Source organism: Nicotiana sylvestris, chromosome 1 (assembly GCF_000393655.2).
Source record: "Nicotiana sylvestris chromosome 1, ASM39365v2, whole genome shotgun sequence".
NCBI lineage: Eukaryota > Viridiplantae > Streptophyta > Magnoliopsida > Solanales > Solanaceae > Nicotiana > Nicotiana sylvestris.
In genome coordinates, this window is record NC_091057.1 from 152962355 (window position 1) to 152976556 (window position 14202).

Here is a 14202-nt window from a genome sequence, read left to right on the forward strand (position 1 = left end):
GCGGTAAACAGATAGCATTTAGCACAAAAGATTCACAGAATACAGTAATATTAACAATAAATAACGGCAAACAAAATTATATCAACAAGCTCGAATTCTTGAACCCTGAACCAGAGATTCTGGGTCCGTCCCCAGCAGAGTTGCCAGAGCTGTCACACCGCCTTTTTACTTGCACCCCGTAAAGGGTATAAATATAAGGGAGTTTTTCCAATTAAAGGACAATCGAAATGGGATCGTTTATTTATTACAAATAAGAGTCACCACTTGGGATAATTTAGGGTGTCCCAAGTCACCGGTTTAAAATCCCGAATCGAGGAAGTTGAATCTGTTCTACAGCCTGCGAACACAGAAATCTGGGTAAGGAATTCTGTTAACCCGGGAGAAAGTGTTAGGCATTCCCGAGTTCCATCGTTCCAGCTCGGTCGCTTTGATCATACTTGGCTTATTAAAATTGTTTAATTATAGACTTTAGATCCTATGTGCATTTACCCTTTACCGCTTTTAAATCACTTGATTATTCGTAGTTAAAGAATTGAGTTAAGCGTACGTATACTCTTTCCTTTTGGCGTGTCAAAAATCATGTCACGCGAATGTGTCCATAATTAATAACGCTTTGTTTATTTATTAAGAAAGTTTAGCCGAAGTTACGCGAACGTATACTCCAATTTCGTTTTAAAAAATCGTAACCGTGTCACGCGAATGTGTCCACAATCACGATAGTATTTTAAACGGCCCTAAAGGTTTCTGTACGAACATTTGTTATATTTGTTACTAAGTGTCTAATTATGGCTTGCCTCAAATTCCCTTTTCAATACCCTAATTAATTAAACACTAAAGTACTTGATGCCTACTTTAGGTGAATAATTCAAACAAATCCCTTCCAATCAACAAGGCTTCATTAGACCATTTTATTAGCGGAAGGGCCTGAATTAAACAGGCCCAAACTTCTGAGAAACAAACCTGTCCCAACATAGGGAAACTCTTTTGACCTAAGGGACTCCAATAATATTTAGGCCCAAAGGCCCAAATATTTTGGCAATGCTGGTTGCAGGCAAGGACTTCAGGATCGAATCCCTAAAGCCAAAATATGACAATGACCTTGCTCATAAACTTTTCAACCATTGAGGAGGGGAGAAAACGAGTTGGGGGCATGGATAAGAACCTTATACAGCAATCAATAATAATCCTTTTTAAACCGAGGCGTAAACTGTATGAAAACATCAATTGGCTATAGTTAAAATCAAGCAAACTATACATACATAGCTTAACACATGAATTATAACAAGAACACAAAGGTATAAACAGCAGAAGCTAATAGAATCTAACATCTAAACAAGATTTCTATTCGAATTCCAATTCGAACATCCAAATCTGCATACAAATTCAGTCTGGTTCCAACTTGTGGCACTTCATTTGTTAGCAAAGGGCATAAGGAAATACTTGATAGCACAAATAAGAGACAGGTAATAAGATCAGCAAAGAGCAGTAGCAAGAGCAACGGTCAGCAGCAAAACCCAATCAACAGAACCAACCAGCTGCTCTAAAATTAAATTTCAAACCTAGAAATTGAAGTAAACGACCAGAAACTAATTCAACCCAAACAATGGACTAGGCAGAACTTCAGCCAAGCTGATTTTAGTTCATTCCTAAGGTCATCTAGTCATAACTTGTTGCACCACCAGGAAAATTGCAGAAATTAACAGAAAACTCAATGAAACAGTAAAATTCCTGCCATTTTTTGTATTTTTCTGAGCTTTTCTTCTTTTTAGCCCTTGGGTCTGCCTTGAAAGGCAAGAAAAGCTGCCTTTATAGGCAAGTTATTAGGGAAGCTTTCAAATATTAGTCTTTGCACATTTGACCCTTTTTTAATTTTCATTATAGCTCAGATACCCTTATAAAAAAATAGAAAATCAGAACCAACCCCTTCCCTAGCTTCCTAGAAGCTTGCTAGTCTGTTATAGCAAGATTCTCTTAGGTGACTTACCCAATTTATCCCTATTACCCCTGTATTTTACCTTGAAGCCTGGCCAGACTTGAACATGGGCTTTGAATCCCCAAACGGGCTCAATGCTCAACTAGACATGGGCTCAGACTCAGGCCAAATAGAATGCCTTTAATCATGAGATCTTAGACTAACCTCAGAACCCAAAGACGAAACCCAAACAAACTCAGAAAACTTAAAAACCAAACAAATCAACTAATTAACAATCACAAACAGGCGGGGAACTAATTAAGCTAACTAATTGAGCTCAGTGACCAAAACAAAGACAAAAATGAGAAATTTAAGCATGGCACTAATGAAAGTTAACCAGACCATAAACTCCAAAAAACGAAAGCTGAAAAGCCAATGAAACATATACGAACGCGAAATCAATCTTAGAAGGAAACTAGGTTCAGAACCTTGTTCGAATTTCAATCAAAGTAAAGTAAAAAAAAACTTAAAGAAAGGGAGAAGAAAAGAAGAGGAACAGAAGGTAAAATCTGGATAGAAAAGAAAAAGGGAAAGAAACTTACCCTAGTAAACCCGAAATGACATCGGACATCTTGATTTAAACGGAACTGATGTCAATCACTTGTTCTTTGTCAAGAACAAATGAGCAGCATCAATTCGCGTTGAATCAGACCTCAAACTCGAACAAATAGGAGGCTTAAGGTCATGCATGCTCACATCTTCGACAGAATTTTTAGGGTTCGAACTCAGATTTGAAATTTGGAGAGTTCTAGGGTGATTTGAGGGAATCTAAGTGGGGATTTAGAGTGAGGGAGAGACGGGGGTTCAGGGGTGTGATTTTGGGGTTGAACCGAGGCAGCACCGCCACCGAAGAACACAGGGGCGGCGCCAGGGTTTTTCTTTCAAGTCAAGATTTGAGACGTTATGGGCTTGTTTGATGGAAGGTGCTTGTAGATTTGGACTGAGGGAGTTGAGGAGGGTATTTGGTGTTAATCTGAGGTCGGTTCGTGGTGGCGCCTCCTCCGATGGTGGGGGGATTTAGGGGCGGCGTCGTTAGGGTTTGCAGGGGCGGGTTGTGAGGGAGATTAGTGAGGGGTAGGGGGCAGGTTTGGACATTTAAATACTAAGTGACCCGGGCTTTAGGACCATCCGATCAAGAAACCTCGACGGTCCTGATTTGTTGCCCATGAAACGACGTCGTTTGGTTTGGGGGGAAACCGACCGGGTCAAGGCGTGGGTTTGGGATGGATTTCGGGTAATTTTCGTTTGGGCTGGGGAAATTTGGATTGGTTTTGGCCCAGATTTAGATTTCCTTTCATTTCTTTCTTTTGCTTTTCAATTTCAAAATTCTTTCCTTTTCAAAATTAAAATAAACCCTAAATTAATTAATAATAATGTTTAAACTAAATTAACCTACCCAATTAGATTAATCACTCATCATGGTATTTAAAATAATAAATTAAATCCTAAATTTAAAGAAAAATTATACAATTCAAAATTAAAAAGTAAAAATGCAAAATGAATTATTTTTTTGTGATTTTCATTTTTTATAAAACAAACTAATTTACTAATTAATCTAAAAATATAAAATTAAATCATAAATGCAGATGCAACATATTTTTGTATTTTTCATGAATTAAATAAAATAAACGTGCACAGACAAATGTAAATAATTAACAGAAAATGCCACGAAATCCAACAAAATTGCAAACACTGAAAGAAATTATTTTGTTTTGAATTTGTTGGAGTAATTCATATAGGGCAAAAATCACGTGCTCACAACCATCAATAAACCTCATCACCCTCTCTCTCTCGGTAGAAAGTATGACAAGAGCATGGCAAGCTAAGTCGATGAACCTGGTCTCATACTAGGTAGCAGTCATGGAACCCTGCTGGAGGCACTCAAACTGCCTCCAATAGGCCTCTCTCTGATTAATGGGGAGAAACTTCTCCAGAAACAACACTGAAAACTACTCCCAGGTCAAAGATGGTGATCCGGCTAGTCTAGCCAAGCAATAATCTCTCCACCAAGTCTTGGCGGATCCAGACAAGCGAAATGTAGCAAAATCGACCCCATTGGTCTCAACAATACCCATATTCCTGAGAACCTCGTGGCAGCTGCATAGAAAATCCTAGGGATCCTCAGTAGATGAACCACTGAAAGTATAAGTGAAGAGCTTGGTGAACCTATCCAGCCTCCACAAAGCATCGGCAGACATCATTGCTCCATCGCTGGTCTAAGCTACCACACCCGGCTGAACTACTCCAACTGGCTGAACCGTTAGAGTCTAAATTGGGGGAGCTACCTGCTTCGGAGTGCGTGTAGCAGGAGTCTGGGATCCTCCTCCAGCTTGAGAGACGGCTGGTGCTACAGGAAGCAAGCCTGCCCGGGTGACACTCTCCATGAGGCCCACTAATCGGACCAGAGCATCCTGAAGAATCGGGGTAGCAATAAACCCCTTTGGGACCTGAGCTGGGCCCACCGGAACTGTTGGGGCTGGAACCTCCTCGTCAAAATCAACCTGAGGCTCCGCCACTGGTGCTGCTGCTCGGGGCTGAGCTCTGCCCCTACCTCGGCCTCTAGCACAGCCTCGGCCTCGCCCTCTGCCCCTCGTGGGAGCTGCTGCTGGGGGATCGGGCTACTGAGCGTAGATGAGGAAGTGTGTGTTCTCACCATCTGCGAAAGAATAGAGTAGAAATTCAATTAGCATTGAGAAACAAAACCGCACGATAAGAAAGAACAATGTGAAGTTTTTCCTAACTCTGTAGCCTCTAGGAGATAAATACAGACGTCTCCGTACCGATCCCTTAGACTTTACTGAGCTTGTCCGTGAGTTGTGAGACCTATGTAACCTAGAGCTCTGATACCAACTTTTTATGCCCCGGATTTCCCACCCTCGGGAGTCATGATGGCGTCTGCTCGTAGAAGCTAGGAAAGCCATGAACTTAGAAATCATTAACTCTTTTGTTTCAAATCTTCTTACAAATTACGTTAACAAGTGATAAATATTTAAATAACGGCGGAATATGAACTTAAATGGAAGTCTTAAATAAAATATAAAACCAAAATAATACGAAGATCCATATATGCCTCTACCTAGAAACTGGTGTCACAACATCCACGGACTACTAGGATTACTACACACAACTGTTTGAAAGAAAGTAATATTGTCTGTCTCGAATACAAGAGATAACAGAACATAATAAGGGATAGAGGAGATGTCGGGCCTGCGGATGCCTTCAAAGCAGCCTCGGTGTCTCGGTGGACTGAAGGTTGACTCCCGATCTACTGCTGCTGGCCAAACGCTGCTCTGGTATCTGCACATAAGTGCAGAGTGTAGCATCAGCACAACCGATCCCATGTACTGGTAAGTGTCTGGCCTAACCCCGGCGAGGTAGTGACGAGGCTAGGACCAGACTCCAGATAAACCTGTGCAATTATATACATATATGCAATAGAGAAATAATCTAAAACAAACAATTAAAGCTGGGAAGGGAAAATATGCTTCGGGGGAATAACATATAAGGCAGAATCTCAATAAAATTATAAGGAAACCAATATTTTACTTCTAGCAAGGATAAGGCAAATTCCACATTCTGTTTACATCTTGTTGCAGGCGTGCAACCCGATCCCATTTCTTAAATCTTGTGGTAGGCGTACCACCCGCTCCCATTTCATTAAATCTCGTTGTAGGCATACCACCCGCTCCCATTTTATTGTATCTTGTGGTAGGCATACCACCCGCTCCTATTTTATTATATCTTGTGGTAGGCGTACCACCCGCTCTCATTTACAAGTCAGCATAAAATAAAAGGAATCCTGGCAAGAGAACAAAATCAATATGATAACTTCCCGGCAAGGGAACAACAATATCAAAACAATCATCCCATCAAGGGAGAACCGGCTATAACCATCCTAACCCAACTTCTACTCAGCTCAACTAATACCAATACTCAATCATAAATAAAGTCCACGAGAATAAACTAAATCTTTACTCAATATCAAGAGTCATCAATTAAAGCATCTGAAGTGTCATTTAAGAACACAACTATCAATTTAAGACTCACGGTCATGCTCGACACCAACGTATAAATACTCGTCACCATGCCTATACGTCGTACTCAACAAGAAGCAAATAGCAAATATGACTCAACTTCTAATCCCTCAAGCTAAGGTTAGATCGAACACTTACCTCGAACTTCCACGGCTCACTCAAGCCTCAAACGCCGCTTTTCCTTTCAAATTCTGCTCCAACCCAATCGAATCTATACATAATTGACTTAATAACATCAATAAATGCTAAACAATCTAGTTCCAATGTTTAATTATAACTTTCCAATCATTCTTCCCAAATATCCAAAAATCGACCCCGGGCCTGCTTGGTCAAAACACGAGGTTCGAACCAAAATCCGATCATTCATTCACCCACGAGCCCGAATATATAATTTATTTTCAAATCCGACCCCAAAACAAGGTCTAAATCACAATTAATCAAAAAGCCCTAATTCTACCTAAATCCCTAATTTTCTATCCTTAATCACATGTTTTAGGCCTAGAAATCTAATAAATGTTGATGAAAATGGAAGAAAATAATTTAAAGATTACTTACCCAAGAGATTATGGTGAAGTAATGCATCAAAAATCACCTAAGTGCTTTGGAGAAGAAGAGGTTTATGAAATCTCGTAAGTGTTCTGTTTTTGGGTCTTTAAAATAACTGGGCGAAAATGTACATCGCGTTCGTGACAGACCCTTTGCGTTTGCGATGGGTCAGGCTGCATAAGCCTTCACGTTCGCGGACAATGGCTCGAGTTCGCGAAGTAGGAACTTCTCAAGCCTCGCGCTCGCGTCCAAGGGATCACGTTAGGTAGGGAAGTTACCCCACCTCCTGCCCAGGCCCATTTGGCTTTCGTGTTCGCGTGGCCAGGACCACGTTCGCGAAGGGATATCCCTCCAAAGCCTCGTGTTCGCGACCTGAGCTACGCGTTTGCATAGAAGGAATTTCCTTCAGCAATAATTAACCCATCACGTTCGCGTGGCTGAAAACCTGCAATTTTCTTAAGTCCGAAATCTTCTGAAATACACCCGAACCCTCGGGGCTCCTAACCAAACATACATGACTAACTCACTAACATCATACGAACTTATCTCTATGATCAAATCGCCAAAATAACCTCAATAACAACGAATTAAACCTCAAAATCAAAGGATTTTTCTCAAACTTTATAAAACACTAACTTTAGAAATTTAGGTCTGAATCACGTCAAACGACGTTCGTTTTCCACCAAATTTCATAGAAACATCTTAAATCATATATAAGACCTGTACCGAGCACCAGAACCAAAATACGGAACTGATACCATCGTGTTCTAATTAGATTTCATTTCTAATTTCCTTAAACAATTTTAGAAAATAATTTTCTTTAAAAATTCATTTCTCGGGCTTGGAACCTTGGAGTTCGATTTCGGGCATACGCTAAAGTCCCATATTTTCCTACGGACCCTCCGTGACCGTCGAATCACGGGTTCGGGTCGGTTTACCCAAATTGTTGACCGAAGTCAAATTAGCTCATTTTATAATCAAAACTTATTATTTTTCACAGATTTTCATATTTAAGCTTTCGGACTACGCGCCCCAACTACGCACGCAATTCGAGGCAACTCTAAATAAGGTTTTCAAGGCCTCAAAGACACAAAATTCAATTAAAAGTTCATCCCAGAGGCTTCTCACCTTTGTAAAGTAAGATGTTATGTGAGAAGAGCCCTGAGCAGTAGAGTGGATTTTCCTTTGAAGTTGGATGTACTTAGATGCATTTGACTGCCCAAACCTATCATTGATGTCTTTCCAGACTTTCTTGGCAGTCGTAAAACACATCACACTGGTAGCAATCTCTCTAGATACTGAATTTGTTATCCAGGCCTTGACCATGCCATTACACCTTTCCTAATACGCATAGTAAGGGAATCTGATGTAAGTTGGGAGACTCTACTATCTATTAGCCCTAATTTATTCTTTGCAGAGAGAGATGTGACCATATTACTTCTCCAAAGTACAAAATCAGACCCATTGAATAGTACATACACCAATTGACTATCATGATAATCAGACGAGTGAATATAGAGATGGTGAGATGGATCCAGTGAAAAAGGAACAAAACCATCAAGAGTCGGAGATAGATCATCATTATTCAGTATATTACTCATTCTCACACCCAATCAGAATGAATTCACAATACAGAAGATAAAAGTCGGATGATAACGACAGAGGTAAAACAGAGATGCAATCAACAGAAAATCAACACATGCAAATAGGAGAGAGTATACCAGCCTTCTTCTGAAAACCTGAAGAAGTAAGGTCTCGTCTAATCAAAAACCCTAGGCATGATTTTCGCTCTCAAATATAATGGGAGCCTTCGTGAAAATCAAAGTTTCAGAGAAGATATACCTCAATCAAGGATCGAAGTTGAAAAGTCCCAAAATTTCTTTGATAAAAAATGATAGCACTCTTTCGACTACCTCTGACTTCAACCAAAACCAAAACGAGAAAAACTTCCGACAAGGGTACAATCGGAAGAGAGCTTAGGATGAGAGGAACCTAGATCCCTACTCTGATACCATGTTAACTTGGTACATGCCTCGGCTATGGCGGAACAAATGAAAAAGAAACCCTAACATTGAGAGAAGAGAGATACAGAAGGTTCGAGAGAGAGATATGAGCTGGTCAAAATAAAATTGACCAAAAACTGATTTATTTCCCACATAATGTCCTTTTATATTTACAAGTATAGGAAGGAGAAAAATACAAGTAAAAATATACAATACAAGTAAAATGTATAATTGAGCTGGTTCTTTTCAGTAAACACTAGTGGACCAGCTGATTTCCTTTGTTGGACTAGGTTTGAGTCACACAGGTTAACAAAATTAGCACTCAAGCTTTTCGCGATAAACTTTGCTTCATGGGGTGTTCTTTTGTACTATATACATAAGTGATTTTATTTTGATCTTTACGTTTTACCCGCAAATTTAAATTTCAGGCATTAATGATTAATTTCCAAAGCTACATATATTATAAATATAATGACTATAATTGATCTATCAGTAGACGGAAGCGTAATTCCTGAACCATATCAATTGGTGGACGACCTTGAACAATCTCTAAAGTTTATCAAGGATATTGTGTAGAGAGAGGTCTTTTCTATGAATAAAAAATATTTGACAAGAAAACATATCCTTAATTTGCTCTTCTGGTTTTATAGCTCAAACGTTACCATTCTTATTTTTTTAATCTTATACAGTCAAACCCCTCTATAACAGCTTTTTTATTCCGATATTTTTTGGCTACTATAATAAAGTGATGAATTAGTTCCAAAGAGAAAATGAATATTATAGTGAAATATTGTTATAGAGTATTGTTATTATAGAGATGTCTGATTGTATTACGAAGAATACAATCAGGCCAAATATATATAATATTTTCTTTATATCTTCTAAATAATTAGGAAAGATCTTATTGACAATAATATGGTACACAAGTACAATGCTTATCAACGTCACACCAATATCAACCAAATATAATATTTTGAGCAATAAGTGGTACAATGCATGAATCGTCAAATAAGGACCAAATCTTAAGATTAATTGAGGAGTTCTTAAATGTGTAAGCTAGTCAACTTTGGTTCTCCATTTTGAGGGGCAGCCTCTTTGATAAGCCTGAATGACTCAACAAAATCATCTTCAAGTTGGTTTGGGTCTGGAATTATTCCTTCATCAACTGCTACTGCAAATGTTAACTTCTTGGCATAACTACACCCATGAACCATTAGCCCCTATAATATAATATGCATTTGAATTTAGCGAATGTTGACTTGAGTAGTTTTGTTTTTTAATTATATAACTGATCTCAACTAGTTTGTGATTGAAAAATGGTGGCTTGATTGATTGAACAAACTTACAGTGGGTTGTCCATAACATGTTGGAGCAAGGAATGTCAATGGGTGGCCTGAGCAAGAAACTTCTTCTAGCGGACCGGCTACATTTGATTAGTGTTGTTTGAGATAGAACTCTTGCAGCAAGAGTTGTCGCACCCTATATGTGAAGAAATAATTAAGCAAAACATGAGTTAGGTCTAGATTTCAAGTTTCAACAACAATTAAAAGCATCTCTATTTTGCTTGATAATTTTAGTGTTTTTTCACTTTTAACTTGCGCCAGAAATTATTTATATTCGGTAGTCGGAAAAGTGTATAAAATTTATTTAATTTTTGTATATAACACATACATACATACAGAATATGTGTGTATATATACATACACATACAAAATATATATTTTTTTTAGCTATTATTTTGAAAGCAGCTATACAATGTTATTTTCCCATAATTTTTTTTTAAAATGTAAAGAGAAAGAATGGAGTACTACCTCAAATCCAAATAACTTGACTAAGAGTTGTGAGAAATAAAAGGTGCATCGAGACTCAAGAGAATGCTTCTTTCGATCCATTGTTGTCTTAGCCTTGAGAACATAATCGAGAGGATTATCTAATTGTGATATAGATAAGGGAATTATTACAAAGCCAAAACAATTTCCTTGTATCACTACAGCATTCTTCTCAATCATTTCAGCTACAGCCTGCCATAACATTCATGTGAAATCAATTGATAATTAGGCACATATGTTCGCCATAGTAGTAACACAGTTATCAATCTTTAAGCAAAATATTACTGCATCAATATCTTGTAAATATTAGTTATAAGTAACCTTGGATGACTTTTGGTTTTACATCGCGGTAGATGAAAAAATACTTACTTGGACTCCTAAAGCAGGTCTCAGATTCACCACAACACTGGCTCTGCATCTCATTTTTTTGTGGTGAAAACTTCCTCTTCCCTTCAATTTCTTGATATGGTCATATTAAGAATAAACACAATAAAGACTTTAACCAGCATGGTTTAAAGCAAACTTTACGTCATTGTTACACACAACCACAAATATATGACTTTTATACCCCCCAAAAAAACAAATATATGACTTTTGTACCCCCCAAAAAAAAAACAATTTTAATTCCTTAGCCAAAAGAAAGAAAAAGAGTAATTACTTTGCGAAAGGAACCATATGAGTCGCGCCTAACATGATTAATTCATAGATTATGAGGTCAAGAGATTTCTATTTCTATTTATTATATTCGCTTGTTTCCTTGGTTGATGTTTCTGATGAAATACCTATATGCCCTTAATAGTATGTTATTGTCATATTTTCATGTAAAAATTCGGTAGCAAATTTCTTTACAAGTACATAATGAGGAGTTTAATTACGTGTATTTTCGGTGGATATAACGAGACAGAGCTGCTTGTGTTATCCCCAGAATAACATCATTAACAGTCTAAATTCACAATAGCAAAAATAAAGAAGAGCTTAAGTCAGATAAAGGCAAAAACAGTGAAATAAAGTTCAAATTAGCATTAATAGGTGAGAAGATAGAGAATACGCATATATTCAGCCCATCTGAAGGAAAATTCTCCTAGACAAGTGTGTTTTTGGTTTGAAGAAATTTATTTTCTTGTTTGAAAAATACTTTTTCATTAAAAAGTCATTTTCTAGAGTTTAGTTACCAGAAAATATTTTTCTATCAGATATGTAGAATGTTTGTACTAAATTATTAATCTTAGGGGGGAAAGTACAATTAATGCCTTAATTATGGCCTACACAAGATTTCATGCAAGCAAATATCTCTGGCTATGGTTACAATTCGATTAGTAATTAAGTCGGTTTGGATCTAGGACCAGTAAGTATGTTGATCAAATTTAATACCCAAATCTGATCTTATCTGATCTGGACCCCAATAAAGTTGCTAATTAACATTGCATGCATGTAGTTCAAATCCATTTCAAGCTAAGGAACTACAAGAAATGACCTAAAACGATATTTTCCCTCCTATTTCAATTTCAAACCTTTGTAAAAAAATTTATACCCTCACTCCTCAACAAGCTAAAAATCTGATCTAGCATATTACGGCATGTAGGACAAGAACTCAATTTGTTCATTCGGATGTGCTCTCCTAGTTTCAGGAATCAATAAAAAAAGAATATTAAAAGCAATCACGAGATAAAATAAAGTTTCCCGGACAAGAGATTAAATCCAGGAAAAGGGATTAATGCTGTCCAATCTTGGATTTTAGGTTTATATTAATATAGTATACTTACAGAGTTCGTTGAATTCTTTATCAATTTAATGTCGTCCAAGCTAATAGTCCGATAGATAAATCTCAAACGAGTAGACGACTTAAATCCTTGTGCAACTGTGAAAGGTGGGTGAGAGTCTTTCAAGAAGAGAGCAGTTGCAACAAACAACAAAACATCAATAACTGTATTGAACAAAAGTCTGATGCACGACCACAACTTTACGAGGTATTGCCATATCAAAGACCGAATAATTTTTCTGTTGTTGTTTGATTAATGTGATTTGCCCTTGGATGAAGAAGAAGAAGAAGAAGAAGAAGAAGAAGAAGAAGAAGAAGAAGAAGAAGAAGAAGAAGAAGAAGAAGAAGAAGAAGAAGAAGAAGAAGAAGAAGAAGAAGAAGAAGAAGAAGAAGAAGAAGAAGAAGAAGAAGAAGAAGAAGAAGAAGAAGAAGAAGAAGAAGAAGAAGAAGAAGAAGAAGAAGAAGAAGAAGAAGAAGAAGAAGAAGAAGAAGAAGAAGAAGAAGAAACGAGGAGTGTGGGCAAAGAAGTAGGATCCGAGATTTTCCGAAAACAAGAGAGTAAAAGTGAAATGAGGGAAACTCCATCCCCAAGAGAATGATGAAGACGGAAAATACAAGTAGCCTCGGCATGCGAGGTTTTCACGTTAAGAATGTGAAGATCCCACAGAGGTTTCGACATGTCAATAGTGGCCGTGCTTAGGTTTGATATGTACTCTTCTACCGTTTTGTCGGTATCCATATTATTGGGGATTGATTTAAGGTCGGGGACTGTAATATGATCATCTATATTGACTGTCGTGGGAACCCATTTCATCTTTCGGCTGTCATCACTTTCATCTACAACCTGTTGATGTTACAACACAAACTAAGAGGATCAGATTTTATTCAAAAACCTTGGATAGAGTTTACACTATCGTGGTATTAAACGTAATTACGAGAAATTGTCTATATATGAAATATGAGTTGTTAGTCTACTTAATTAATTACTTGCTACTATCATCAATTGATAGTGTAAAAGTTGTTATACATACAACTTTATCTAAATTAAGTGCCAAAGGCCCAAAACTATATGCAACAACAACAACCCGGTATAATCCCACTTAGTGGGATCTGGGGAAGCTAGTGTGTACGCAGACCTTACCCCTACCCTGGGGTAGAGAGGCTGTTTCCAAAATAGACCCCCGGCATCCTTCCCTCCAAGAACTTCTCACCTTGCTCTTGGGAAGACTCGAACTCACAACCTCTTGGTTGGAAGTGGAGGTTGCTTACCATATGAGATATATGAGATATGGAATATTCTGTGGACTATATGAGATATGGAATATTTCTCAATAAACTGTGGACTAGTCATTTTGTTTTCGTAATTACAGTACTTACCAATTTTGTATCCAGGACCTCCAGGCTAGTATTAGTGGAGCAAATTTTATCATTTCAAATTATGATATGCCTATGTACTTGTTACCCAATATATGTCTCAAACTCCTTTTTCTATATGTTTGTACCTTGTTATTAATTCTAACAGTACGCTAATAGCTATTCCTTAATCTAGATGCAACATTGAGTTAATTTATTACCTGCAAACTCGAAAACCGTGGATGTTTAAGCAACTTGTCTTGTATTTCAGCTTTCATGGCGTCAACATTAAGTGGTATTTTCCAACCCATGATTGCTAAGGTGTAAACATTGTAGTTTGGTTCATGAAACATTCTAGAAGTTGGACTCATGAGTAATGCTTCAGGTTCTTCTCCATTTTCATCTAATTTCTTTGTTGTTCGTATAGGTTTCATGAGAACCATCTTGTTTTCATCACGCTCCATATCTTGGAACAAATATTAAGTGATGATGACTTATTTATCTACGAATTTAAGCAAATATTGCTGATAAAAGACTCCTGTTATTTAAAGAAGAAGGAAAGCTTTATTGGGTGCACACACAGAGTAGATAGATTAATTTCAACCGTACGAGGAAGCTTTCATCATTGAAAGCACACAACTGTCTTGATAATCTAGTTTTGGAAGTCTAGACAGAGTAGTTTAGACTACTTTTATTGAAATGTATA

At 37.6% G+C, this 14202-nt stretch overlaps 1 pseudogene; it reads right to left on the reverse strand.

Annotated features, from left to right (window-relative positions):
- Positions 1–9455: 9455 nt before the first annotated feature.
- On the reverse strand, positions 9456–13973 carry LOC104246513 (wax ester synthase/diacylglycerol acyltransferase 5-like; annotated as a pseudogene).
- Between the last annotated feature and the right edge of the window lie 229 nt (positions 13974–14202).